The following is a 26490-nucleotide window of genomic DNA, read 5'->3' as shown; positions in this document are numbered from 1 at the left end:
TTTTCACGCAGTTTGGGTGCATAGATCCTGAGAAATAAGTACCCAGAACAACCAACTCTGGCCGTAATAACGGCCTTGATACGCCTGGGCATTGAGTCAAACAGAGCTTGGATGGCGTGTACAGGTACAGCTGCCCATGCAGCTTCAACACGATACCACAGTTCATTAACAGTAATGACTGGCGTATTGTGACGAGCCAGTTACTCGGCCACCATTGACCAGACATTTTTAGTTGTTGAGAGATCTGCAGAATGTGCTGGCCAGAGCATCAGCGGAACAGTGGAACATTTTCTGTATGCAGAAAGGCCCGTACAGTATCTGCAACATGCGGTCGTCCATTATCCTGCTGAAATGTAGGGTTTCACAGGGAAGGGTAGAGCCACGATTCGTAACATATCTGAAATGTAACGTCCACTGTTCAAACTGCCGTCAATGCGAACAAGAAGTGACCGAGACGTGTAACCAATGGCACCCCATACCATCATGCCGGGTGATACGCCAGTATGGTGATGAGGAATACACGCTTCCAATGTGCGATCACCGCGATGTCGCCAAAAACGGATGCGACCTACATGATGCTGTAAACAGAACCTGGATTCATCCGAAAAAATGACGTTTTGCCATTCGCGCACCCAGGTTCGTCGTTGAGTACACCATCGCAGGCGCTCCTGTCTGTGATGCAGCGTCAAGGGTAACCGCAGCCATGGTCTCCGAGTTGATAGTCCATGCTGCTGCAAACGTCGTCGAACTGTTCGTGCAGATGGTTGTTGTCTTGAAAATGTCCCCATCTGTTGACTCAGGGATCGAGACGTGGCTGCACGATCCGTCTCAGCCATGCGGATAAGATGCCTGTCATCTCGACTGCTAGTGATACGAGGCAATTGGGATCCAGCACGGCGTTCCGTATTACCCTCCTGAACCCACAGATTCCATATTCTGTTACCAGTCATTGGATCTCGACCAACGCGAGCAGCAATGTCGCGATACTATAAACCGCAATCGCGGTAGGCTACAATCCGATATTTACCAAAATCGGAAACGTGATGGTACGCATTTCTCCTCCTTACACGAGGCATCACAATACCGTTTCACCAGGCAACGCCAGTCAACTGCTGTTTGTGTATGAGAAATCGGTTGGAAACTTTCCTCATGTCAGCACGTTGTAGGTGTTGCCACCGTCGCCAACCTTGTGTGCATCTTCTGAAAACCTAATCATTTGCATATCACAGTATCTTCTTCCTGTCGGTTAAATTTCGCGTCTGTAGCACGTCATCTTCGTGATGTAGCAATTTTAATGGCCAGTAGTGTACATGCAAGCGCCAAGTCAACGGACGATTTCGCTTCGTTCCCACCGTCTGCTACCGCTAAAAACCCTGTAAAAGACAATATCATGCTGCCCAAAGCGATACTAGCAACCTTCCTTCGGCGCCGGATGTTGAGGAGGATGGAGCAGCTGGAGCAGTGTCCGATGGCGTCGGCCGTGAAGCAATTCCGCAGGCGATGGTCCATCTCGTGGGTGCCAACGATATCAGGCGAGAAACAGTGTGAGTGGAGCGGAGTTTGGCCATCTGGTGCTGGAATTTTCTGACAAAGCGTTCCGCTTCGCCGTTTGACTGCGCACTAGTTAGATGCTGTATGCCATTGCGTCCACAGAGTGTTTCAGATTCATTTGAAGTGGACTGAGGGCCCTTTGTCTGACACTAGTACTTGAGGCGAACCTTCTAGGACAGAAATCGAAGGCAACACCTGATTTGTGCTATGGAACGTTGTCGAGTCCATGCACATCGCAAAAGGAAATTTTCCATCCGCGTCAACCACAATCAACCAACCCGTGTTCGAAAAAGGTCCCGCAAATTCTATATGCACACGTTTCCATGACGATTACAACTTACGCCAAGCAGATAATTTCTGTGGTGGAGCGGACTGATTTTCCGCACATGCGGGACACTGTGACATCTGCTCTGTTTGGGCGTCCATACCCTGCCAAGTACAGTGTCGACGCGCTTATTGTTTCGTACGAACAACCCCCCAGTGTCTTTGGTGAAGCAACTGCAACAATTCTCTTTGAAAAACTTTAAGGATCAATATTCGTGATTGTCCACTATCATTTCGAACGAGAGTTACACCTTTTTGTACAGCGAGGTTATGCCGACGGACAAAGTATCGGCGCACTACAGAGTGTTTTACGCTATTCAGTGGGTGAGGCCAAGACGTGCGAATGTACTGGAGCAAAGTGTTCAAAACTGGATCAGCTTCCGTGGCCTATGCAATTTTCTTATAGTTCAGCCGAACGGATTGAAGCAATTCAGAATCCTGAGCATCGATGTGACAACAAGATACAGCAGAAGCGTCAAAGTCTTGTGTCAGGGCCAAACGTAAGGCGTGAAAGTGCATCCGCATTACTATGTTGAGCTGTCGGACAATACACACTAACGTACTGGTATTGAGACAACAACAAATCCCATTTTTGCTATTTTTTGGAAGTTCGTACAGGAACCGGTTTAGTCGGATGAGACAAGGATTGCAAAGGCTTGCGATCCGTTATTAAGCAGTGTAGTCTGGTGACATCATACACAATAGCCAATGCCTCTTTTTCAATTTGTGAATAGTTGCACTGAGCTTTGAACGAATGCGAAAGCAATAGCTACGTTTTTACTACCAATTTTGTGCGAAAGCACTCCACCGATTCCGTAAGGAGAAGCGTCAACTTGCAATACAACTGATTTGTGAGGATCAAAGTAAACTAAGCATCGATCACCGAGCAATGCACCTTTAAGTTTTTGGAAAGATACCTGGCACTCGTCTGTCAAAACAAAGGGGACATTCTTGCGACGCAAGCGATGCAATGGAGCTGCGATTTGTGCAGCATTCGGTATCAACGGATTATAATAGTTCAATTTCCCTAAAACTGACTGCAAGTCTTTGATATTGCGAGGAACTGGCAAGTCGTGTATGGGTAACAAATGCGACTGAAGAGGACCTTGACTGTTTATGACGTGACCAAGATACTGCCACTCAGGTTTAAAAAATAAAAAAAAGATCACACATATCCAGTCTAACTTTAGTCCTGAATCAGATAACACACAAAACAAACCAAGCAAATTTGCAATGTGTTCTTCAGGTGTACGACCTGCTATGGCAATATCATGCAAATAGTTTGAACGGTTTGGTACTTGAGGAGTCAGCTGTTCCAAATTCCACTGGAAAATGGTGCGTGCGGAAGCAATGCCAAAAGGCAAACGCAAATATTTAAACAAGCCGAAATGAGTGTTTACAACATATATTGTTTTGGTATCCTTCATTAGGTGGTATCTGAAGATAAGCGTCGCGCAAATCAATTTTTGAAATGTAGTGACCAGCACCTAACCTGTCCATGAGATCCTCTGGGCGTGGCAGTGGAGAAGTGTAGGTTGGCTAACACAGAGGCGAATGCGACCTGAAGGCTTGTGGTCCGCAGCTCGTGGTCGTACGGTAGCGTTCTCGCTTCCCGCGCCCGGGTTCCCGGGTTCGATTCCCGGTGGGGTTAGGGATTTTCTCTGCCTCGTGATGACTGGGTGTTGTGTGATGTCCTTAGGTTAGTTAGGTTTAAGTAGTTCTAAGTTCTAGGGGACTGATGACCATAGACGTTAAGTCCCATAGTGCTCAGAGCCATTTGAACCATTTTTTTTTTTTTTTTTTGAAGGCTTGGGGAGCAAAACCAGTGGACGCGCCCATGGACTAGCTGATATTGGCGCAATAGCTCTGTTATCTTGCAATTCTTTAAGTTCAGCAGCAACTCTGTCCCGTAATGCAACGTGAACAGTTCTGCCTCGGCAAAATTTCAAAAATGGCTCTGAGCACTATGGGACTCAACTGCTGAGGTCATTAGTCCCCTAGAACTTAGAACTAGTTAAACCTAACTAACCTAGGGACATCACACACATCCATGCCCGAGGCAGGATTCGAACCTGCAACCGTAGCGGTCTCGCGGTTCCAGACTGCAGCGCCAGAACCGCGCGGCCACTTCGGCCGGCGGCAAAATTTCGGCGTAGCATTGTATTTCAGCGTAATACACACAACAAAATTGTTATCTTTGCCTAAACTTCAGAAAAGAGTTCCGGTAATTCTTTTAACAAGCTAGCTACACTGTCTTTTGCATTGTATGCAGACACTGATAACACATTGTCCTGAATGTTAAAGCCAAACAAATCAATAGATCCAAGACCAAATATGTTCTCACCCAGCGTAAAAGTCAATGTTCTCAAAAGTGAGCAATATGCGGCAGGGAAAGTATATGTTCCGAGAACGTGAATGTGTCGTCCATTGTTGTTGTTGTTGTTGTTGTGGTCTTCAGTCCAGAGACTGGTTTGATGCAGCTCTCCATGCTACTCTAGCCTGTGCTAGCTTCTTCATCTCTCAGTACCTACTGCAACCTACATCCTTCTGAATCTGATTAGTGTATTCATCTCTTGGTCTGCCTCTACGATTTTTACCCTCCACGCTGCCCTCCAATACTAAATTGGTGATCCCTTGATGCCTCAGAATATTCCCTACCTATCGATCCCTACTTCTAGTCAAGTTTTGCCAGAAATTTCTCTTCTCTCCAATTCTATTCAATACCTCCTCATTAGTTATGTGATCTACCCATCTAATCTTCAGCATTCTTCTTTAGCACCACATTTCGAAAGCTTCTATTCTCTTGTCCAAACTATTTATCGTCCGTGTTACACTTCCATACATTGCTACACTCCATACAAATACTTTCAGAAACGACTTGCTGGCACTCAAATCTATACTCGATGTTAACAAATTTCTCTTCTTAAGAAACGCTTTCCTTGCCATTGCCAGTCTACAGTTTATATCCTCTCTACTTCACCCATTATAAGACGTAAGTTGAGTGCTAGTTTTATACAGGTGTTGAGAGCCTAACGGTTCATATGTGAGACGACTGAGCACTGTAAATGAACGAAATGTGTGTTTCACTGATGTATTACCGAGGAAACTGCATGCTTGCTAGTTTCAGACTTGGAATATACTGCATTAATGACATGGGCGTTGTGATGAGAGTTTTGTGAGTGGGCTGAATTATGATGTTTGTTCTGTTGCAAACACACGGATTGTACATGTCCTTTCTTACCACAAGAGTAGCATTGAGCTTATCAGGGGGGGGGGGGGGGGATTCCTGGTGTTTGTGCCGTGTGTAACAGCGAGGACAATACCTAATTCTGTTCGCCTATATACCTGCCTGTCTAGCGAACTGCTTTCGCGGCATGGACATGTGTTTACTCGGCGTGGCTAGCGCACGCCGCCAGTGCGGAATGGGCGATCACAACTAAGGGACTCAACCCAACAAACCGCTGGCTGCTGAAATGTGTGAGCCGACAAGGCACCGGAATCGTACTGATCTAGTATTTGCACTACCTGCTGAAATGATGGATAGGACTGTTTAAAATTTATTCTCTGATTTTGACATCAGGCACATTGCACACGATCGCATCACGCAACATAACATCTGAATGTAAAGAACTGCAAGCACATTTGAATTTGCTTTGCTTGTCATCCCCTGCAGATCTGTTACACTCTCGCGATAATGGAAAAATTTTAGAATGGAAATTTTTTGGCAAATTCTATGGGAACAAATTACTGAGGTCATCGGTCCCTAGGCTTACACACTACTTAATCTCACTTAACTTACGCATGCCCGAGGGAGGACTCGAACCCCCGACGGCGATGAGCGGGGACGGGGGGGGGGGGGGGGGTAGAGGTAGAGCCGCGCGAACCGCGGCAAGGCGACATAGGCCGCACGGCTATACCCTGCGGCGCAAAAAGTTTGTTCTGATCGTTTTCTTTGCAGTCAAAGAATTGATACCTACCTGCTTTCTCATTCACTTGTTGATCATAATAGTTTGTCAGGGACTCTGCTACTTGGCCATAAACAAATTCACTCAGAGTGGCGTTAGGAAAGAGTTTCTGAATTAATCTGAACACTGCACTTCCTACCGTGGATAATAGATAGGGAAGTTTCACAGTACCTGGGACGTTGTGAGCTACCGTATGCGTATTGAACTGGTGCAGACACTCTAGCCATTCCTCGTCTTGTTCAAAAAATTGTCGAAAAGGTGGTAGGCCTACAGCAGCTGTCGGAGGCGGTGCCTGTTCTGCCGGGCGCGCAGCGTTGGCGAGCAACTGCTGCACCGTGTTGAGCGGGGTAGAAAACTGCTACGTCTGAAACTGAAACATCTGCATTAGCTGTGTGGAATCTAACGCTTGTGGCTGCGGCGCCTGAGCTGGGGGAGGGATAGGATGGGTGGGCATGTCGGAAGACACAAATGCAAGAGATAGACAAAAACATTGACCAAAGCAAAGAAATTGTCTGCAACGCCCACCTGAAAACACTGATTAGCAAAGACGACAAGACTCTGTTAAAGCAAAGCGAGCGCCCCTGCACAGTAAAGACAAGAGAGAATTAAGGCGCCGGCACAGTGTACACAAAAAGGTCGGTGGCGGTCAGGCACGGGGATTGTTTCTAACACCTCGTCGCCAGTTGCGGGATCTTGCCCACTCGTCGCTAATAGGGTGCCTACGGGATGCAGCGTTCTCGAAATGCTATACAACAATTCAAGCAAATAACATTAGTAGTTTTATTTCTATAAAGCAATTGACGATACTTAACTTTGGAGATCCATCGGTGTCACAAGTAACATGCAAACAGTAATAGTCCTTGCTACAGCCAAAGTCCAGACAAGTATCTGATAAGGATCACAACTAGTTATTCTTGTCGCACGCTTCGGAAATACGTTCCACTAATGTCAGTACTCTAAGCCGAAGTGAGCCCGGAGGCTGCTTTTTTTTTCCTTTATTGTAATTTTAATCACCTATACAGGCGGGCTGGCAGCAGCACATTACGCTGCTCTTCACCCTTAAGTGGAACAATAACATGACAGAGGGGTGATACAGACAATACAAAAAACGGCGGGCAAAAAATGGAGATAAAAAAAAACAATAAACATGAAGCTGTTCACGTTGGACGATGAAAACACTAACACTCGTGGACACGGCGCACAAAACACGGAGAACGGCGATGGCACATGTGAACAGTGGAGTCGTAACTGCACGAAACACAAAACGAAGCACACACACGAGATACTGATGTCGATGATCTCCGGCGCGCGAATGTTCACTATGCGTGTGCGAGTCCGGGGACCTGCCAAGAGAGGAGGAGGAGGAAGGGGAGTGGGAGAGCGAGAGGGGAGAGCAGAGATGCCACGGGCAGGGGAGAAAGGGGGGAGGGAGGAAGGGGGAGGGGAAACACGGGGGAAGAGGGGTGGAGGGAGGGGACGTGGGAAAAGGAAAGAGAAGGGAAGGGAAGAGAAGGGAGGGAGGGTGCCCAAAGGAAAGTACACCGGAAGTGGGGGGTGGGGCAGGGTCAAAGTTGATAGGAGGGGTAGATGGAGGGGAGGAGGACATCATCAGGGAGGGGGAGCTGGCGGAAGCCACCTTGGGAGAGGGAAAGGAGGGTGGAGAGATGGAGACCGGGTGGGACGTGCGAATACAGGCGCAGCAGCGGGCGGGGGTGGGAGAGGATCGGGGAGACGAGCGGGTGAGGAGGATCGAGTTTGCGGGAGGTGTACAGGATCCGTATCCCTTCAAGGAAAAGTAGGAGGTGGGGGAAGGGGATGAGATTGTACAGGTTCCGCATGGGGGAGGGGAGATGGATGCGATAGGCGAGGCGGAGAGCATGGCGTTCAAGGTTTTGGAGGGATTTATAAAAGGTAGGGGGGTGGAGATCCAAGCCGGATGGGCATAACAAAGGATAGGGCGGATGAGGGACTTATAGGTGTGGAGGATGGTGGAGGGATCCAGACCCCACGTACGGCCAGAGAGGAGCTTGAGGAGAGAGAGGCAGGAGCGTGCCTTGGCTTGGATTGTCCGGAGGTGGGGAGTCCAAGAGAGGCGATGGTCGAGGGTGACGCCAAGGTACTTAAGGGTGGGAGTGACGGCGATAGGACGGCCATAGATGGTGAGACAGAAATCAAGGAGGCGGAAGGAAGGGGTGGTTTTGCCTACAATGATCGCCTGGGTTTTGGAGGGATTGACCTTGAGCAACCACTGGTTGCACCAAGCGGTGAACCGGTCAAGATGGGATTGGAGAAGGTGTTGGGAGCGCTGTAGGGTGGGGGCAAGGGCAAGGAAGGCGGTGTCATCGGCAAACTGGAGAAGGTGGATGGGGGCTGACGGCGGCGGCATGTCCGCCGTGTACAAAAGGTACAGAAGGGGGGAGAGGACGGAGCCTTGGGGCACACCAGCAGAGGGGGAAAAAAGTGTGTTATGGATGGTGACATAGGAAGGACGGCGGGAGAGAAAGGAGCCGATCAGATGGATGTAGTTAATGGGAAGGGCGAAGGTTTGGAGCTTGAAGAGGAGACCGGAATGCCATACGCGGTCATATGCACGTTCGAGGTCCAGGGAGAGGAAGATTGCGGAGCGACGGGAATTAAGCTGTTCGGAAAGGAGATGAGTGAGGTGAAGGAGAAGGTCGTCGGAAGAGAAGGACGGCCGAAAGCCACACTGGGTAACGGGAAGGAGGCGGTGCTGGCGGAGATGCTGGTGGATGTGTCGGGTGAGGATAGATTCCAGGACCTTTCTGAAGACTGAGGTAAGGCTGATGGGACGGTAGGAGGAGACGGCGGACGGCGGTTTGCCAGGTTTAAGGAACATGAGGATAGGGGAGGTTTTCCACAGGTCGGGGTAGTAACCGGTGGACAGGACTACATTGTAGAGCCTAGCCAGGGTGGAGAGGAAAGAGACAGGAGCTTCACGAAGGTGACGGTAGGTGACACGATCGTGACCAGGAGCAGTGTTGCGTTTTGTGCGGAGTGTAGCAATGAGATCCTGTGTAGTGATAGGGGCATTGAGTTCCATGTGTGCAATGTTGTCCAAGTACTGGAAACCAGGAGCGAGGGGAGGGACGGAGGTGTCAGTTCGATCACGGACATCCGGGAAGAGGGAGTAATCGAACTGGGGATCATCGGGGACGGAAAATACATCGGAGAGGTAGGAGGCAAAGTGATTGGCCTTACTAAGGGTGTCAGGGAAAGGATGATCATCATGGAGAAGAGGATAATAGGGGGAGGGTTTAGTTCCGGTAAGGCGACGGAAGGCCGACCAGAACTTGGACGAGTTGATTGGTAGGGTAGCATTTAAACGGGTGCATGTCTGTCGCCAGTCCCGGCGTTTCTTAGCCACGAGCAAATTACGAATGTGTCGCTGGAGTTGCCGGTGGCGTCGTAGTGTGTCCGGGTCACGCATGCGGAGGAAGGTACGGTAGAGACGACGGGATTCACGGAGGAGGAGAACGGCCTGTGGGGGTAAGGTAGGACGGTGGGGGTGGATGGCGACAGTAGGGACGTGGGCCTCCACGGCCTCAGACAAGGTCTGCTGGAGAAAGGAGGCGGCATGGGTGACATCGTCAGGGCGGCGGTAGGTGAAGGGGTGGCTATCGACCTGGGTGGAAAGGGTATCCCGGTAGGCATTCCAGTCGGCACAGAATAGTCGTGGACATACTTAGGGGGAGGGTCAGTATGAGGGTCGGGGCGAGGGCGACGACCGTCTGAAATGGTGAGGAGGACAGGGAGATGGTCGCTACCAATAGGCTCCAGGACATCCACCGTTATGCGGCCAAGGAGGTTGGGGGAGGACAGGATAACATCAGGAGTGGAGTTGGATTCGGGACGGGTGTGCTGGGGGATGGGGATGAGGTCGCCTTGAAGGAAGGAGAGGAACCGATGCCACCGCCGTAACTGGGCGGCGGAACGACTATGGATGTTTAGGTCGGCGGCAAACACATAGGATTAGAAGGTACGGTCAATATGGGAGAGGAAGTCGAAGGGAATAGGGGCGTTAGGGCGGACATAGATGGTGGCGCAGGTAGCGGTAAGGCCGGGGAAGAAGAGACTAATGATCAGGTGTTCAGTGGGGTCGGGAAGGAGAGGTTGGAGCCGAACGGGGATCTGGCGGTAGTGACCAATGGCAACTCCGCCACGCGCAATTGGGAGGGGGTTATCGGAGCAGTGGAGGAGATAGGGTGAGGTGTGGATGGAGTGGTGGGGTTGGAGGAAGGTTTCATTGAGGAGGAAGGCATCCATGCGGTGGGTGGCAAGGGTGTGCAGGAAGAGGTTCTTGTTGGCGGAGAGGGAGCGGATATTGTTGAAAAGAATACGGTGCTGTCGCGCCATGACAGGGATTTAGACGAGGGTGTCAAGACGGGAGAAGGTGAAATGGGCCTGGTTGTTGGAGTAGGTGGCGTACATCTTGAGTTGGAATAGGGAACGGGCGGCAAGGGAGATCTGCTGGAGGGTGTGGGGGCGCTGAAAGGGATGAACATTTTGAAGGACGATGGTGATGAACCTTAGATGTCCTCAGCGGTGGGGGGGGGGGGGGGTGGACGAAGGGAATTGCCAGGAGGGGTGGGGGCGTCCAGGGGACGGACAGGGACGGTGAGTTCAGGAGTGGTCGGAGGGGGTCGTGCTTTACACTTTTGGGAGTAGGTGGGATGGGGGAGATTGCAGGTATTGCAGGAAGGAGAGGATTGGAGGTTAGGGCACTGCCTGAGGAAGTGCACTTGCCTACAATGCGGGCAGATGGGGCCTCGCGGCACTCAGCTGTGGGGTGCGCGTTATAGCGCACCCGGAGGCTGCCAGGAGCGGCGCTTATATTCACTTCTTCCAGGTGTCGCTCCTAGCGCGGCGCTGTCCAATTCCGCGCACCATTGGCCGACGTTAGCTCGCCGCCTGCTCTGGTCTTCCGTTCGTCTTCGTCGTTCCTCCGCTGCGCTTGTGGTTACGCCAGAACAATTTCTGCGTGCACTTTCTAATAGCATCCTTAATTCTACTTATGCGAAACTCATCAGTAACTAACGACAACATTCTTCTCCATTCTTCGGGTTCAAAATCAATGTCTGTTTCGTCATAGGATGTGGCGTTGCCTCAATCTCAAACGAACCATCATAATCCGGCCGCCGTGGCCGAGTGGTTCTAGAAGCTTCAGTCCGGAACCGCTTGACTGCTACGGTCGCAGGTTCAAATCCTGGCTCGGGCATGGACGTGTGTAATGTCCTTAGGCTAGTTAGGTTTAAGTAGTTCTACGTCTAGAGGACTGAAGACCTCAGAAGTTAAGTCCCATAGTACAGATAACCAAACTTCATAATACTCATATTTATTTTACTGCTTCTTAAATGTGTTCTCACTTAGATCTGATCGCCAGTCTTACAATTAACCATTCTCCTCGTTCGAACTCATTTTCGCATTTTTCCGAAAATTTACTATCAAAAATATTCTTGATCACAATTTATTACCGTAATAAATAAAATGTGATCAAGACTGTTTTTGATAGTAAATATTTTAAGACTTTGATCCCTCTTCACTCCCACAATGTGTTCAAAAGTAATTTCCGAAAATTATTATTTACAAAATCTGTTATTTTATTTTCCCATCCTGTTTCCTTGGCTGGATATTCTATCATATTTAACACCGGTGTCCCACAATCTTTCCGTCTACTTTCCTTCTGCTTTCTCCCTTGGACCTACTATAATACTATCATGTGGCAGCTCATCTAATATACTTTCAAACTCACTCAGAAATATGGGCCATTTAGTATGTCTCTGAGCACAATAGGTAAGTCCTAATTCTTCATTACTCTCTCACTTGAGTTGGTTTGATGAGGGTACCGAGTTATCAACAAACGTTGTATACCTTTATTCTATAAAAATTCTGTAAACTACTGAGAAACAAACTGTGCGCTATTGTCGAAATTCAGCCTGTCTGATTTTTTAACTGTTACTATAGGACAGTTATATGGACTGTCAGACCGTTCAATAATACCCCAATTGACCATCGTATTTATTTAATTTCTCACAGCTTCGTGCACATTTAATACTATGGGATAAGGGTATTTAAAAATATTTCATGTCTCTTAATTTTTAATCTACATTCATACCCATCAGTAACGCCAGGTCATTCGCTAAATGCTCTTTCATTTTTCATTAATATCATTTTTAGTTCATGCTTTTCCTCATACGTTAAGCCTGACAATTCTGCGCACTTTACAGAAACCTGCTCTTCCCACTTTATTCCCTCTTTAATCACAGTTTCTTCATCTACATGTTCTTCCTTTACCACGGAGCTTTTATCCATTCGGACCTTCCCCAATTTTCCTCATTACTCTTTTTGAGTCTTACCCATCTTTGTACATTGTTAGCTCTGATGCACGTACTTTGTATTTGCAAATCTAAACTACACCATGTAACCAGTCCATTCAAAGTAATAGAGGCAATGTGATATTTGCTACTGCAAGCATAGCTTGGTGTAATGTTTTTCCCGAAATATTAAAAGTCAACAATACTTTCTCTTCAACTTTCCTACTATTCGTTACAGTCATTCCTATGAGAAGAACGTTAGTTAAAGGAAAACGTAGGCAGTGCTAACAACTTTTGTTTCTTTCCCAAACTTCTTTGGATAACAACTTATTTGGCTTCCTCTGTCTATCATAAAATTTACAATATGATCTGTAACTAAACCTTGCATGACGATGGTAGATTCTTCCTTTACTGCACTCTCTGCCTTTTCTAACAGTAACTCTTCATTTATAAGTTGTGGTCTGGTAGAGAAGAAATGGGTTACTATGACCTAAACGACTAGTTGACAGTCCTTCCATTTGTATCGCTTGATAACAGTCCGTTACATCCTTAATAATTACACAGCCACGTTACTGCGGTGCTGTCGCACTACCTGACTGGTTATGATCTCTCTATTGTAGCTTACATCATGACTTCTAGAATGAGATCTTCACTCTGGAGCGGAGTGCGCGCTGATGTGAAACTTCCTGGCAGATTAACACTGTGCGCTGGACCGGGACTCGAACTCGGGACCTTTGCCTTTTGCGGGCAAGTGCTCTACCAACTGAGCTACCCAAGCACGACTCACGCCCCGTCCTCGCAGCTTTACTTCTGCCAGTATCTCGTCTCCTACCTTCCAAACTTTACACAAGCTCTCCTGGTCCCGAGTTCGAGTCTCGGTCCCGCACACAGTTTTAATCTGCCAGGAAGTTTCATCATGATTTCTGTTTGCATTACACTGGTTCCTACTGTAAGTAGGCTGTTTAGGTTCTTATATTGGTAACGCCACCGCCACGTAGCGCTCTGTATGAAAATCACTGGCTGTGCTGTGTGCAGTCCGTGGCTGGTTGGCATTGTTGGAATTTGCTATTGTAGTGTTAGGCAGTTGGTTGTTAACAGCGCGCAGCGTTGAGCAGTTGGAGGTGAACCGCCAGCAGTGGTGGATGTTGGGAGAGAGATGGCGGAGTTTTGAGGGCAGATGATCTGGACGTGTGTTCATCAGAAAGAGTAAATTTGTAAGATCGGATGTTATGAATATATATATATATATATATATATATATATATATATATATATATATATATATATATATATAACGACTTTTGAACACTATTAAGGTAAAAACATTGTTTGTTCTTTATCAAAATCTTTCAAGCTCTATAGGGTGTTGAGCCTGAACCCACCTTTCTCGTATTAATCTCTCTCGAACCCTTTCTAGCAACTGTGTAATCAATACCTCAATAAGATTTACTTCGTTTAAAGGTTCATCTAAACACATGGCTCGGTTAACATGATGTTCTACAAAATTCCTAAGCACGCCCCAACTTTTTTTATATGTCTCAGGACTCGACATTTGAAATCGTACATTTCTCTGAGCTTTAGCGGACCAGTAGTTAGTTCTGAATGCACTAGTTTTTCCGGCCGCGGTGGCCGAGCGGTTCTAGGCGCTACAGTCTGTAACCGCGCGACCGCTACGATCGCAGGTTGGAATCCTACCTCGGGCATGGATTTGTGTGATGTCCTTAGGTTAGTTAGGTTTAAGTAGTTCTAAGTTCTAGGGGACTGATGACCTCAGAAGTTAAGTCCCATAGTGCTCAGAGCCATTTGAACCATTTTGCACTCGTTTTGTTTTTGCTTTAGTTGATGTTCGTCTTATACCCTCCTTTCAAGACTGTCTGTTCTGTTAAACTGCTCTTCCAAGTCCTTTGCTGACTTTGAGAAAATTGCAATGTTATCGGCAAACCTAAAAGTTTTTATTCCTTCTCCCTGGACTCTAATTCCTACTCCTAATTATTTTTGTTGATCTGCATGATCTTTTGTTGATCTAATAACTCTACAAAGGGTTGAGCCTGAACACACTTTTTTCCTGATAATCTCTCTCGAACTCTCTGGCAACTGTGTAATCAGTACCTCAACAAGATGTATTTCTTTTACAGGTTCATCTAAATATAGGGCTTGGTTTAGGTGATAGCCTACAAAATTTCTTAGTACGCCCGAACTTTCATTATATATTTTATGACTGAACAAAAAAAAATGGCTCTGAGCACTATGGGACTCAACTGCTGAGGTCATTAGTCCCCTAGAACTTAGAACTAGTTAAACCTAACTAACCTAAGGACATCACAAACATCCATGCCCGAGGCAGGATTCGAACCTGCGACCGTAGCGGTCTTGCGGTTCCAGACTGCAGCGCCTTTAACCGCACGGCCACTTTAGCCGGCTATGACTGAACAATTCAATTCTTAAAGTTCTTTGAGCATAAGAGGACAAATACCTGTCTTTGAATGAACTCGTAAAATCTTCAACTGTATCAGAGCTATCTAGGCTTAAGAGTGCCCACTGAGACGGCTCTTCTTCTAAATGACTAATCATATATCTTATACATCGATTATCGTCCCATGACGAAGCTAAAGCCCCTTGAAATGATTCTAGAAATATTACAGTGTGTACTGAACCCCTTCGTTAAAACGTGGGAAATGTTCCCCCCACTTTTAGCTCCTAGGTTCAACTCTTCCACAAGATTAGTTGTACCATCCTCGTCTTTACACTTTCATCTATTTTCATTGTTAGAGTCATTTAACGATGTACGCAGTGAAGGCTCACAGTGAGCTTTACCTCTTGAACTAAATATGCTTTCACTATTCGTAGTTGACGCACGTCGTTTTCCACTCCCCGAGCGCGTTCGACTTGTAACAACAGCAGTATTGGGAGAAAAAGTAACTTCAGGTTGTTTGATTTTGCTACTTTTACCTTCTCCATAACCCATTTTTGTGTCTTTTCTAGCTTATTATTCATTTCCATCTTCAGATTTCCTAACTTACTACTCCAAGTCTGTAAATATGTTTCTAACTGTTTCCTGACATATAGTTACCTGATCATTAACATCTTTAACTAACAAACCTATTGCTCTTCTTTGATCTTTTCTATCATTTTTACTGTTCTGTTTTTAATTGTCTCATTCCGTTGATGTAAAGCCGTTTCTAATTCCTCTTTATCCTCTTTAATTCTCTTGTCTAAAACTTTCGTTAAACTCTCTCTACCCCTCTGTGCTTTCTGTAAACCATCTCACAATTTTTTCTGACTATCTTTTATTTCGTACTATTTTTCATTTCTTTTATTAAACCTTTATCGAATTGACCTAGAAACTCCTTAATACCTTCTGACATTTTGAAAATTGCCCTGGTTTTGTCTATCTTATAAGCATTTTCGACCGATAACTGTTATAATTACTTCCTATCTCCCACCGTATACTTTGACCTGCCGGCCGGAGTGGCCGTGCGGTTCTAGGCGCTACAGTCTGGAACCGAGAGACCGCTACGGTCGCACGTTCGAATCCTGCCTCGGGCATGGATGTGTGTGATGTCCTTAGGTTAGTTAGGTTTAATTAGTTCTAAGTTCTAGGCGACTGATGACCTCAGTAGTTAAGTCGCATAGTGCTCAGAGCCATTTGAACCATACTTTGACCATCCGATTACACTGATCAAATCACTTTCAACAATACCCACATTACCTTTTGCACAGCATGAAAACACTGTCACAAAAATTCAACCTAATCCGCAAGATCTCTTACTACGACTACAAAATTCGCACTGAGAAACATCACGTAAACCGATGTTAGAATGTAAAAGGCGTTTTGTTATTTAATGTTCTCTTTGTGTTGCCTTCTCCTTGTTCTCGACGCACACGGTGAAATGCGGCAGCCGATGCTGAAGTTGAAACCGTAGACGATGCTGAAGTTGCAGCCGATGGTAAGTGATTCGAAATTAAGGCAGGCCAGTACCTGCACAAACCTTAAGACTAATCTTAACCTATGGGGTTAGACGATGACTTTACAACTAATGAAATTTTACAACTCGACCTCTGTTCCCTTAGCTACACTTTCTCTTGCTCTTAGTGAATACTCCTACCTTTATAGTAAGTTACACAATTCGATCAAGTCCGCTAGTTAATTGCTCAGTGTGTCTATCTCGGAATATTTTTCTTTTTGACATATCCTGGACTACAGGGTCGTGACTCCTTCTCTATCTGCAGTGTACCGGAATTGCCGCCTACGAGAGAAGAACAAAAAATTAAATACAGATGCAATAAATTGCTAATAATTAGTGTAGAGGGGGGACAGATTATTTTTAAGCTGTTGTCGTCTCAGACCAAATTTGTATTGCTTACTATGGAAACAAACACCAGTTATATAATTCATTCTCTGATTGGAGATACCTCCGCTTATAAAATTTAAATATAATCTTTTGTACTAAATCAGAATTCGTTCGTAATTAAATATTTGCGTACTGCTTTATAACTGTCAACATTTCTTAGCTGTAACTCCAACGTTACCTTCCAAGATATAACGTAAATACAAAACTTTGCGTCGTTAAATTTTGATACAATATTTGTCTGCTTTCTTTTTAAAGAATCGTCATTCATTTATTAGCATTATATCTCTGACTTCAGCGCTCTTGCTCTATTTGTAATACGTCAGATCACTAAACGTTCAATCTTTATTATCTTCTTTTCTTCTTTTCAAAGTTCAGATTTGGATTTCACTTTATTTAGAATAAGAATGATAATTCGGGAACTTGGTTTTAATTTTAATTAATGAGAGATTATTTAAAATGAATCAGATTTTTACATCGGCAAACTTTGATGTGAGTGACCACAGATCTAATTGCCACACTGAACGAAATAGAAGTCAAGAAAAAATAACACAACATAAAACCTACGCACCACCACCACTTTCAAGCTCAACTTTAAATCAGACTTTCAAAATTGAACCACTTCTGGTGTTGGCTTTTCGTGTTCCCACTACAAGTCCAATTGAATGTCACTCGTCACTTACTACTAGAATAATGGTAGCAGTTGGATTCTCCGTCTTCAAATGGTACATCCAGGGCAAGGAAATCTCTGTAATTGCGTCACTGGCAATTGGTGCGGGCTAAATACTCTGGATATTACATTTTCGGTCCGTTTGCTCCTGTACTTGATCCTACGATCAAGAAAAACTCGAGAACGGCGATCTATTGTTAAATGATCCGCAGTGCACAGCAGGTTATTACCTCATAGTAACACTGTGTTCCATAAATCTATCCAAACAGCTAACACTCAACTACCTTAGGGTCTGCTTATCCTAAACTCTGCTAACTATACGCAACACCCAAATCCTTTGGAGTGTGCAACAAGCTATTACAGACAGAAAAATCTGGCCTCGTCAGACACAAGGTCTGATATTAAAACTTTCATTTACGTTGTATCTATGTCGCACAAATATCAGTCTTCAAACTAACACAGCGTACCACTAACGCTACACAAAGCCCGTCGCTCAAAGATCGCTGGAGCGCAGGTCAAATACAAAATAAATTACGAGGAGCTGCATTCGAATAAAATTCATCATACATTTCCGCTGATTGTGTCATAGGGTATTTACTGCATCATTTAATCCTGCATTTAGAAATCTAAATCCATTCATTACAAGCTTCCGAAACCTTTCCGACAAAATTCAAGGAAAGTCTCCAATTTTCTAGACAGTCGGTACCGAATCCTCATAGCTAAGTATTAACGGTCGCACACATGAACGTGTCTCCACCCAGAAACAGCAACACAACAGTCGTCTTACCGAATCAAGCTCATGTACTCTTCGGCTCATCGGTAGTGACTAACTGCTTCTTTCCACAAAACCATAGCTGAACGATAAATCTCGACAGAGTAGGGGGCTACTATCATTCTTTGACAATCAATACATAATTACTTGTGGCTGTCGTTTCGTTGTATAGCGGCCAGCTCACCCAGGATGATCTCGAACGCGCGTTGCTGCTGTCAGCCACCACCACGGAGATGGTCTTTGCCGCTTCTTGTTGAACACTTCTACAGCTGGTTACAAAACTGGTTCTTTTAGAACACGAATACACACAGTGACTTTAGTAACAAGAAATAAACCATTTTTACACCGTCTGCTTCACGTCATTTTGCTGCTGGCATAATAGACTGGATCGACCACATGATTTACCTAACGAAATGAAACTGTTCCAAATTAATGTTGACGTGTTCGGTTACCTTGTAAGAGTAATTGTCTTCGGCACATCCACAAATAATTAGATGAAAACTGCAACAAAATCATCACTGACCTCAAGCAATCTGCTCCTCAAGACACAAAACTCATAGCTGACAGTATAGCTCTAAGAAGCACATAGTCCTCCCTGACTTCTTGTTGTGTACATAGTTCTGCGTAGTCAGTGTGTACACAACTTTCCCACTAGAGCGCGCCCCACTAAGCACAACAGCGCAGGCGCAGCGCTTGTCCGTCTCCGCACTACGAGATGGCGCTGCCATAGAGTCGGACCAAATTCTGCTTCCACCGATCCGTGTATTAATATGTAACGCAGTCAGTGAGATTGATCTGCGAGGAGAAAATGTTCTACATAAGCAGCACACTCGTGCAGTGATACATGAAAGCGTGAGGTATTATAAAGAGTGTACAGACCTCCGATTAGGCAGTCTGCATTTGTCTACACCAGTCTGTACCATTCTACATTTGTCTGTACCAGCCTATAGTCAAGTTTCAGTCTGCGCCTAATAAGATTACCATATTCCTGTACATAGCCATGAAGATAAATGTATAGACACTTCTGTCAAGTATCAAAGATATATATGAGAATAAGATAAACGTACCAATACCGAAGGAATTTCAGATTGTCAATTGTAAATAGCATCCAGAACCAAGTTAAGTAATTTTTATGCTTGTTATTATTTTAATAAATGTGTGTAAAAATTAATCAAGTTCTGTTTAAAGTTGGTCACCGTCAATCTGCTACTCTAAGCGTGCAAGTGGCATTTCTATCGTCTGACCTAATGGCAGAAGATAAACACGCCACGATAAGACCACGAGACATATTGCTGACACTCGCCTACTTCGTTAGAGCGACCAGTCAAATAATCTGATGGTGTGTGTACTGAAGGTCTTACAGTATGCACACCACACACCTCTAAACGTCTAGTACTACTAGCGGCACGAACTTTATAGCAGTGGTGTAAATTTGGAGCCGATACAATTTAGGAAGCTGTCCCCTATGTGTATGAGTCGACTGGTTCCAACTATAACTCAATGGAAATTGTAGTCATTCGATGCAACTTTCTTTTCCATTTTGTGAAGTCAGCAATATACCATTTCTGAACATAGTGCTAATCTTTGCATCGGTTTGAAACCTTATCGACCTCTATGGGACGATTGTTAAAATTTTCTAGACATTATCGGTAACTATTATCTGTGGAAAGTACAACGTTACTATTAATATCGTCTGCAGGGTTGTTAAGATATAACACGAACAGCATGGATCCCTACAAACTCTCCTGGGGCACACTTGACGTTACTTTTACATCTGTCGACCACTCTCCATCCACGATAACATGCTGCATCCTCCCTGCCACAATGCAGCCACGAAAATTTCGCTTGACGCAGCATACGATCGTGCTTTCGTTTCTAAGCGTAGGTGTAGTAGACTGCGACAAATGCATTTCGGACATCTAGAAGTACTGCACCTGCTTGATGTCGTCAACTCATGGCTGTCAGGACGTAATGCGAGAAAAGCAAAAGTTGCGTTCCGCCTGACCGGTGTTTTAGAGAAAGTGAGCCAGTTGGTTAGGACGAGGTCATTCTGTTGAAGATGAAACGTCATTATGAAACTTCCTGGCAGATTAAAACTGTGTACCGGTCCGAGACTCGAACTCGAGTCCTTTGCCTTTTGCGTGGAAGTGCTCTACCGGACGTAATATACAAATGATTTTTAGTTTAACAAAAATATTAGAAAAACATTTATAACAACAAAATATAACACATTCTGTCCTTTTATCTTTTTGATGCATGAGAACGTGGATAAGGGTATTGCATCATGTGATGGGTATGCACGGCACACCCCAACTTTGGCGGGGGGGGGGGGGTCAATTAAGACACTGCGGAGATAACCGGCAATAGTTTGTTGGTAAGATGGTTTTCGGGTGAGGATGCTATGCACGGTCACAACTTCGTACCAGAAGTCGAGTATCATATGTGGACCACTCTGAAAGAGGTATTCTAAAGCCTGTCCTCGTCACCAGATGAGGTTACCGTCGTTGGCACGATTCGTTGGATGGGGAGCCAAACGTTTCGTTTTAGGGGGCACGTAAGATGGTGCTCGTCGGTGTCCTCGAGCTGACAGTCAGAGCAGAGTCCTATGCGATAAAGTCGACTATTAGCCGGGAATTTGCCGGAGACTAAAACATACCAGAGTGCAGACTCAGACGACGGTAAAACAGGTGCATGCACACATCCCAAACCGTTCGTCAGTTAATGTCAGGGTGCTGTAGCACCATGGGGTCGCAAGGGTTGTACAGCATAAACAAACGATAATAGTCTTTCGTACGGGGAGGACTTGTGACTGGAAGATCGGCCCGAACGTAGCTGAATTCTATGAAACAGTTGGCGACATGGAATAATAATGGAGAAATAGGTGCCACATTGATCGGCGGATCGAGAGAGGCTGGACGGAGGATCTCTAACAGCCTGCGTGTTAAGGACGGGACCGGCCCCCGCCAGTGCCGCAACATAGTATGGACAAATGGTGCAATGTTGACGAGTCCGAGGCCATCTTCTGCAGGAGGCAGTGTTAGAGTGTTGTAGCGGACTTTGATAAGTGCCCCTGCTGACACGAAACATCCCAGGGCTGATTGGATGTGGCGGCCAAGGAGTAACGGCATTGGGAGGATCTGAGCGACGTGTACCAGCTTAGGGGTGACATACACGTTGATAGGACACAAGTTGTAGTTGGCTTAAGTTACGGTGCACTTGAGCGTGAACATGGTGGCGAATCGACTGCAAAAGCCGCCGGTAAGCGAGGGCCACTGTGCGGTGTGTGGAGCTCGTAAATTCGATGTCCAACTAACGAACGGTGGTACTGACTGGCAGTGGGGTCGGCATCATAACCGAGAGGCCACGCCCAATGTGCATCATAGTCGATTTGCGGACATTAAGAATGCTACCCGAAATACGTCCATACTCGTGGATCCATTGGACGGCGTCATTGAGTTCCGTGGAGGAGCAGGTGAGAAAGAGGAGGTCGTTCGCGTAAGCCCTGCAGTGAAAGGTGCAGTCACGCAAAGTGAGACCCTGCAGTCTGGAGGTAAGACCAGTGATGAGGGGCTCCAGTGCAATGGCATACAGTAAAGTAGACATACGACATCCTTGACGCACAGAGTGGCGTGTACGAATTGGTCCTACAAGCCTCCCATTGACTTGTACCATCGAAACCACCGGAAGTAGTAACCGGCGAATGGCATCGACAAAGAGTAATGGGAACCCAACACGTGTCGCCACCATGAGGAGGAATGAGTGTGAAACGCGATCAAAGGCACTCGTGAAATCGATGGATACCAGTGCTGCACGAAGGCGATGTTTGTAAGGTGGCCCCACAACCACGTGAAGTCTGCTCCGGTGAAAGGACCGTAGCTAAGAGCCGTACATACATTTTATAGTCTGCATTCAGTAATGTAAGGGGGCGATATGCAGAGACATTAGACCCTCCCTTCGGCTGAGACACAGGTAGAAGAATGCCAGTGACGAATTCAGATGGAACTGGGAAGGACGGAGTAAAGAGTTCTTGAATCATTTCCGTCCAGCGAGGAAGCATTAACGTGATGAACGCCCGGTAAAATTCCAAGGGGAGATCATCCGGTCCTGGTGGTTTGTTCTTGGCCCCCTTGTTGATCGCATCCACCACCTCTTCTGCGGTGACTCCAGACATCGTGATGTTGGGGACGAAAAGTCGACGTCGACGACGATGGTCGGATGCGGCATGGATTATGGATGGCGTTTCGTCGTGCAGGAGGTCCTGTCGTCGGGAACGCACCACGAAACCATACATTCGTGCACGTCGGAGAGAGAGGAGACGAGCTTTAGTGCGCCTTCGTTCCCTATGGGTTTCAGGTGATGGAGGGAGCGCATCGAGCTCACGGAGGACGGCGTAATGAAAATATGTGGTGTGTCGATGCCATGCTGCTGTTTCCTTGCCACATTGCATGAAGACCTTTCTGGTCGCACGTGGATGTGTCCTGCGGGAGGCGTCTTTCGCAAGACGCCCATGTAGTGGCAATACATTGTCGGCTGTGTGGATCATTAAGGAGGGAGGCATTAAGCTTCCAGTAAACTTTGCTGCGCCATACTGACTGAGGTGGCAAGGCCAGGGAGCAAATGACGGCACAATGGTCGGAAAATGCAAGGGGCCATCGTTCTGCTTGAGAGACTTCGTTGCCAAGGTGAGCACAGACATAAAACCGGTCCAGTCTGCTCGCAGATTGTGCTGTATATTGGGTAAAATCGGAGGTATTGCCATGAATTTTCTCCCAAACGTTCACTAGATTAAAATCTTCGATTAAGGCGAGCAGCTGTTTAAAACAGGTCGTACATCTTACAATTTTCGCTTTTCATCTTTTTACAGTCTTCTTTTCTTTTGTTTTATCTACAAGATTTACAAAGAATGATAGTTTTCAAAATAACAATAATGTTGCACATGTTGTTGTTGTGGTCTTCAGTCCTGAGACTGGTTTGATGCAGCTCTCCATGCTACTCTATCCTGTGCAAGTTTCTTCATCTCCCATACCTACTGCAGCCTACTTCCTTCTGAATCTGCTTAGTGTATTCATCTCTTGGTCTCCCTCTACGATTTTTACCCTCCACGCTGCCCTCCACTACCAAATTGGTGATCCCTTGATGCCTCAGAACGTGTCCTACCAACCGATCCCTTCTTCTAGTCAAGTTGTGCCACAAACTCCTCTTCTCCCCAATTCTGTTCAATACCTCCTCATCAGTTATGTGATTTACCCATCTAATCTTCAGCATTCTTCTGTAGCACCACATTTCGAAAGCTTCTATTCTCTTCTTGTCTAAACTATTTATCGTCCATGCTTCACTTCCATACATGGCTACGCTCCATACAAATACTTTCAGAAACGACTTCCTGACACTTAAATCTATACTCGATGTTAACAAATTTCTCTTCTTCAGAAACACTTTCCTTGCCATTGCCAGTATACATTTCATATCCTCTCCGCCCATCATCAGTTATTTTGCTTCCCAAATAGCAAAACTCATTTACTACTTAAGCGTCTCATTTACTAATCTTATTCCCGCAGCACCATCCGATTTAATTCGACTGCATTCCATTATCCTCGTATTCCTTTTGTTGATGTTCATCTTATATCTTCCTTTCGAGACACTGTCCATTCCGTTCAAGTGCTCTTCCAAGTCCTTTGCTGTCTCTGACAGAATTACAATGTCATCGGCGAACCTCAAAGTTTTTATTTCTTCTCCATGGATTTTAATATCTACTCCGAATTCTTCTTTTGTTTCCTTTACTGCTTGCTCAATATACAGATTGAATAACACCGGGGAGAGGCTACAACCCTGTCTCACTCACTTCCAAACCACTGCATCCCTTTCATGCCCCTCGACTCTTATAACTGCCATCTGGTTTCTGTACAAATTGTAAATAGCCTTTCGCTCCCTGTATTTTACCCCTGCCACCTTCAGAATTTGAAAAAGAGTATTCCAGTTAACATTGTCAAAAGCTTTCTCTAAGTCTACAAATGCTAGAAATGTAGGTTTGCCTTTCCTTAGTCTAGCTTCTAAGATAAGTCGTAGGGTCAGTATTGCCTCACGTGTTCCAACATTTCTACGGAATCCAAACTGATCTTCCCCGAGGCCAGCTTCTACCAGTTTTTCCATTCGTCTGTACATAATTCGTGTTAGGTTTTTGCAGCTGTGACTTATTAAACTGACAGTTCGGTAATTTTCACATCTGTCAACACCTGCTTTCTTTGGGATTGGAATTACTACATTTTTCTTGAAGTCTGAGGGAATTTCTCCTGTCTCATACATCTTACTCACTAGATGGTAGGGTTTTGTTAGGCCTGGCTCCCCCAAGGCTGTCAGTAGTTCTAATGGAATGTTGTCTACTCCCGGGGCCTTGTTTCGACTTAGGTCTTTCAGTGCTCTGTCAAACTCTTCACGCAGTATCATATCTCCCATATCATCTTCATCTACCTCCTCTTCCATTTCCATAATATTGTCTTCAAGAACATCGCCCCTGTATAGACCCTCTATATACTCCTTCCACCTTTCTGCTTTCCCTTCTTTGGTTAGGACTGGGTTTCCATCTGAGCTCTTGATATTCATGCAAGTCGTTCTCCTTTCTCCAAAGGTCTTTTTAATTTTCCTGTAGGCAGTATCTATCTTACCCCTCTTGAGATAAGCCTCTACATCCTTACATTTGTCCTCTAGCCACCCCTGCTTAGCCATTTTGCACTTCCTGTCGATCTCATTTTTGAGACGTTTGTATTCCTTTTTGCCTGCTTCACTTACTGCATTTTTGTATTTTCTCCTTTCATCAAGTAAATTCAGTATCTCTTCTGTTACCCGAGGATTTCTACTAGCCCTCGTCTTTTTACCTACTTGATCCTGTGCTGCCTTCACTATTTCATTCCTCAAAGCTACCCATTCTTCTTCTACTGTATTTCTTTCCCCCATTCCTGTCAATTGTTCCCTTACGCTCTCCCTGAAAATCTGTACAACCTCTGGTTCTTTCAGTTTATCCAGGTCCCATCTCCTTAAATTCCCACCTTTTTGCAGTTTCTTCAGTTTTAATCTACAGTTCATAACCAATAGATTGTGGTCAGAGTCCACATCTGCCCCTGGAAATGTCTGTAATGTCATGTCCGCATGTACTCTTCATGTGTTGTTTTTGAAATACTGTTTGTCAGTGCGTATAATTATGCCCATTGTTCTTCGTCTCTTATTGCTGTGTATATATCTGTGTCTGTATCTGTGTAGTCTGTGTGTAGTGTATGTCTATTGTTCGCGTATTGCCCGCAGAAAAAGACAGTGTGTTCTGGGGAAACTTCTTCCCCGCATGTGCATGTAGGTATCTGCCTCAGACTCACGCGGTTTAAGGGCGTGGGATAGGGTCCGTGTCCGCTTAAGAAATGTACCATACCGTGGCTGGCATCGATATGTCTCATTCTCAACCGCTCCCTTATGTCAGGAAGGAAGTCGTGCAGCCTACGTCCCTTATCACTTACATCCCACTCACCTTGCCATGTATCCAAACGCCAACTTTTAAGATGACGTACCGTCTCTATCGGCACACCGGTTATTGTGTGTACCTTATCTAGTCTCCCAACCTTTAACCAGTACCTTGCAGCTCTGTATTTGATCGTGATATCTATGGGGCATATTCCGAGCACCACACACAGTGCATCCGCTGAGGTGGAGCCGAAGGCTCCAGATAGCCTAAGTAGGACACTTCTCTGCCCTCGTCTGACGGATGCTTAGCTGGTGACCACGTTCAGTCTGCTTTCCCACGTGCTAGCTCCGAAGCTGAGTATTGATTCGAAGACCGCACAGTGGTATGTACATATGACTGGAAGAGGTAGTCTGTAATGTTTTGAATTTAGCCTCACTACTTTGTGTAGTATTTTTTCTGCTTTGTCTGTTGTTAGCCTTATGTGTTCGTGAAAATTCAATTTTTCATCTATGTGTACCCCAAGATAGCGCGTAACGTGTGCTTGTTTGATGTTTACGTCTCCAATTTCAACCGAAGGATTCCTTTGCAGTGATCCTTTCAGTAATGCGTATGTTGTTTTGTTTACGGCTATCCTGAGTTTATTGTTGTGACACCATCGTGTAATTGTAATATTCCACTGGATTTCTCTTCAAACTGGGCTCTGTTATTTGCAGTGACAAATAATAGGTCATCTGCGTAGGCGACAATTCCATCTGACCTGTCAACCCATCCAGGAGTTGTAGGAGGGGCCGCAATCGACCCTTGAGAACAGCCTTTCGTAATTCTTTTAACTACTTTCCGGGTGTCCATCTGCCTTTCGACTACTCGGTATTTACAGTAGTCTAGAAAACTGTTGTATAGTGACTGCGGTACCTCCAGATCTCTTAGCCTCTGAAACAGTGCGGGCCACCAGATATTATCAAATGCGCCGGCAATGTCAATCATTGTTGCCATGGCGTATTTCTGTTTTGTGCTGTTAACTATGTGCATGGCCTGGTTGATGGCATCATCTATTGATCTGCCAATTCTGAAGCCGAATTG

The sequence above is a fragment of the Schistocerca americana genome, chromosome 7 (genome assembly GCF_021461395.2).
Source record: "Schistocerca americana isolate TAMUIC-IGC-003095 chromosome 7, iqSchAmer2.1, whole genome shotgun sequence".
Lineage (NCBI taxonomy): Eukaryota > Metazoa > Arthropoda > Insecta > Orthoptera > Acrididae > Schistocerca > Schistocerca americana.
The sequence above is the reverse complement of the archived record's forward strand: the minus strand, read 5'-3'. Positions refer to the sequence as shown.